The sequence below is a fragment of the Bubalus bubalis genome, chromosome 6 (genome assembly GCF_019923935.1).
Source record: "Bubalus bubalis isolate 160015118507 breed Murrah chromosome 6, NDDB_SH_1, whole genome shotgun sequence".
Lineage (NCBI taxonomy): Eukaryota > Metazoa > Chordata > Mammalia > Artiodactyla > Bovidae > Bubalus > Bubalus bubalis.
In genome coordinates, this window is record NC_059162.1 from 2,619,172 (window position 1) to 2,623,715 (window position 4,544).

Sequence of the window (4,544 nt, forward strand, 5' to 3'; positions counted from 1 at the left end):
GAATTTTCCACAGTTTATTGTGATCCACACAGTCAAAGGCTTTTACATAGTCAATAAAGCAGAAATAGATGTTTTTCTGGAACTCTCTTGCTTTTTCCATGATCCAGCAGATGTTGGCAATTTGATCTCTGGTTCCTCTGCCTTTTCTAAAACCAGCTTGAACATCAGGAAGTTCACTGTTCACATATCGCTGAAGCCTGACTTGGAGAACTATGAGAATTACTTTACTAGCGTGTGAGATGAGTGCAATTGTGCAGTAGTTTGAGCATTATTTGGCATTGCCTTTCTTTGGGATTGGAATGAAAACTGACCTTTTCCAGTCCTGTGGCCACTGCTGAGTTTTCCAAATTTGCTGGCATATTGAGTGCAGCACTTTCACAGCATCATCTTTAAGGATTTGAAATAGCTCAACTGGAATTCCATCACCTCCACTAGTTTTGTTCATAGTGATGCTTTCTAAGGCTCACTTGACTTCACATTCCAGGATGTCTGGCTCTAGGTAGGTGATCACACCATCGTGATTACCTGGGTCATGAAGATCTTTTTGTACAGTTCTTCTGTGTATTCTTGCCACCTCTTCTTAATATCTTCTGCTTCTGTTAGGTCCATACCATTTCTGTCCTTTATCGAGCCCATATTTGCATGAAATGCTCCCTTGGTATCTCTAGTTTTCTTGAAGAGATCTCTGGACTTTCCCATTCTGTTGTTTTCCTCTCTTTCTTTGCATTGATCGCTGAGGAAGGCTTTCTTATCTCTTCTTGCTATTCTTTGGAACTCTGCATTCAGATACTTATATCTTTCCTTTTCTCCTTTGCTTTTCGCTTCTCTTCTTTTCACAGCTATTTGTAAGACCTCCCCAGACAGCCATTTTGCTTTTTTGCATTTCTTTTCCATGGGGATGGTCTTTTTTTTTTTTTTTAATGACTTAAGATAATATGACTATTTAATGAAAATTTAGCATATAACATCTGACTTTTATCCTATGGACAAATAAGAAAAAATACAATAATTCATTTTACCCATTACATTTTACAAAATCATACAAAATTATTTTATAAGCAGTTTTTTAATAAAAACAGCAATTTCATTTCAAACAAATATATTATCATCCTATTCATTTATCCTCTATATGTATTTAATTGGCAAACCTGCTCGAGTGCAGAAGTCAGTAAAAATCCAATCCATGATGCTTCAATTGCTTAGATCAATCATATTACATTTGAAATTCATTGTTCTTATGTTAGAAGCCTGATTATCGGTTCCTATTAAAATGCTATGCCCTATTCCTTGTCCCAATAAATGTGACTAGTCTCTGTACAAGGCTAAGTAACAATGTGTATAATACTTTTGAACATTCACACATGATTCATCAAGCACACAGATCCCAGCTCCTAAGACAAGGTCATCAAAGGGCAAGCAGCTCTCCCAGTTCTCTTGTTCCTCATAGTGAGCATAGCCACTGGCATAGGTCCTTCCTAAATTCAAATTAGTAAACAAATCTGATGACTCAGCATCTGAATCTTATCCACCTTCATCTTCTTCCTCTTCGTCATCCTCTGCTTCGTACTCATCTTCTTCCTCATCATGGTAGCTAGCACCAGCATATTTATCAGATGCAAGGTTCTTCCAATAGGCATCATACCCAGAAGCTCCATCTCCCTCTTCACCTCCAGTTTTCCTGCCAAATTTCAGGGAACGTGTTGACATGCTAAGATCCTTAGCTTCCTGAGTTTCATGTCCACATTTAGGGCAAGGAGGCTGTTTTCCTTTTTCTTGCTTAACACCTTGCTCCTTGTATGATCATCACAGAAACAAGCCTTACAACGGAGACAGGAATGCTGACCAAGCCGATTGCATGAAACACGTTTAAATGTTTCTGCTTCTAAAACCTGGCAGCTGGCTTGATGTTCAAACTGATCATCTTCACAGAGAAAGTTATGTCAAAAAGAACAACTGAAAATTCTGCCTCCGTGGTCCCACATACCACGTTCACATTCCACACACTCAACATCGGTAAGTGGGCAGGCACTGGCATGTGTGCTGAGACACTTCCTACCATGACAGACCCAAGCTTTGCAAAAGTCACATATTGCACCCACCATGGCAAGGCCAGTACTGTAGACACCAGTATCCTTTATGACACAGTCTGAAGACTTCATCATGCACTTTGTTTTCCCACACTGTGCACAAATTGGTAACTTCTGTACAGAATTACAAAAGTAGTAAAATGCTCTATTCTTTTGCCACCTCTGACACTTGTCACATTCCAAAGTCTAGCCCTCACTGCATATATTTATGGATGAGTCATGTCTTCCTTTGTTTTCCTCCTCTTCTCTAGAAATGACCCATTGACGCATTGCATGTATGTTTAGCTAAATCTATGGTGCTTCTTGATGCTCTTAGTTGTTTTTCCCATACCTGGCAGTTCTCTGCCTTCTTCCTTGCACCAGTCTTTTTTTTTTTTTTAGGCATTTTCCCTTCTTTAGATACTAGGAGCCAGACCGGACGTCTTCTAACGTCAGCCCATGGGGATGGTCTTGATCCCTGTCTCCTGTACAATGTCACGAACCGCATTCTATAGTTCATCAGGCACTCTATCTATCATATCTAGTCCCTTAAATCTATTTCTCACTTCCACTGTATAATCATAAGGGATTTGATTTAGGTCATACCTGAATGGTCTAGGTCCAAGCCAGGCTTCAGCAATATGTGAACAGTGAACTTCCTGATGTTCAAACTGGTTTTAGAAAAGGCAGAGGAACCAGAGATCAAATTGCCAACATCTGCTGGATCATAGAAAAAGCAAGAGAGTTCCAGAAAAACATCTATTTCTGCTTTATTGACTATGTAAAAGCCTTTGACTGTGTGGATCACAATAAACTGTGGAAGATTCTGAAAGAGATGGGAATACCAGTCCACCTGACCTGCCTCTTGAGAAATCTGTATGCAGGTCAGGAAGCAACAGTTAGAACTGGACATGGAACAACAGATTGGTTCCAAATAGGAAAAGGAGTACGTCAAGGCTGTATATTGTCAGCCTGCTTATTTAACTTCTATGCAGAGTACATCATGAGAAACGCTGGACTGGAAGAAGCACAAGCTGGAATCAAGATTGCTGGGAGAAATCTCAATAACCTCAGATATGCAGATGACCCCACCCTTATGGAAGAAAGTGAAGAGGAACTAAAAAGCTCTTGATGAAAGTGAAAGAGGAGAGTGAAAAAGTTGGCTTACAGCTCAACATTCAGAAAACGAAGATCATGGCATCCGGTCCCATCCCTTCATTGGAAATAGATGGGGAAACAGTGGAAACAGTGTCAGACTTTATTTTTCTGGGCTCCAAAATCACTGCAGATGGTGACTGCAGCCATAAATAATAAGATGCTTGCTCCTTGGAAGGAAAGCTATAACCAACCTAGATAGCATATTGAAAAGCAGAGACATTACTTTGCCAACAAAGGTTCGTCTAGTCAAGGCTATGGTTTTTCCTGTGGTCATGTATGGATGTGAGAGTTGGACTGTGAAGAAGGCTGAGTGCTGAAGAATTGATGCTTTTGAACTGTGGTGTTGGAGAAGACTCTTGAGAATCCCTTGGACTGCAAAGAGATCCAACCAGTCCATTCTAAAGGAGATCAGCCTTGGGATTTCTTTGGAGGGAATGATGCTGAAGCTGAAACTCCAGTACTTTGGCTACCTCATGCGAAGAGTTAACTCATTGGAAAAGACTCTGATGCTGGGAAGGATTGAGGGCAGGAGGAGAAGGGGACGACAGAGGATGAGATGGCTGGATGGCATCACTGACTCGATGGATATGAGTCTCAGTGAACTCCGGGAGTTGGTGATGGACAGGGAGGCCTGGCGTGCTGCGATTCATGGGGTCACAAAGAGTTGGACACGACAGAGTGACTGATCTGATCTGAATGGTCTAGTGGTTTTCCCTACTTTCTTCAATTTAAGTCTGAATTTGGTAATAAGGAGTTCATGATCTGAGCCACAGTCAGCTCCTGGTCTTGTTTTTGTTGACTGTATAGAGCTTCTCCATCTTTAGCTGCAAAGAATATAATCAATCTGATTTTGGTGTTGACCATCTGGTGATGTCCATGTGTAGAGTCTTCTCTTGTGTTGTTGGAAGAGGGTGTTTGTTATGACCAGTGCATTTTCTTGGCAAAACTCTATTAGTCTTTGCCCTGCTTCATTCCGTATTCCAAGGCCAAATTTGCCTGTTACTCCAGGTGTTTCTTGACTTCCTACTTTTGCATTCCAGTCCCCTATAATGAAAAGGACATCTTTTTTGGGGTGTTAGTTCTAAAATGTCTTGTAGGTCTTCATAGAACCGTTCAACTTCAGCTTCTTCAGCGTTACTGGTTGGCTCATAGACTTGGATTACTGCGATACTGAATGATTTGTCTTGGAAATGAACAGAGATCATTCTGTCATATTTGAGATTGCATCCAAGTACTGCATTTTGGACTCTTTTGTTGACAATGATGCCCACTCCATTTCTTCTGAGGGATTCCTGCCCGCAGTAGTAGATATAATGGTTA

At 40.8% G+C, this 4,544-nt stretch overlaps 1 pseudogene; it reads right to left on the minus strand.

The window, feature by feature from the left end:
* Positions 1-1,211: 1,211 nt before the first annotated feature.
* Positions 1,212-2,537, minus strand: LOC112585450 (annotated as a pseudogene).
* Positions 2,538-4,544: the final 2,007 nt, after the last annotated feature.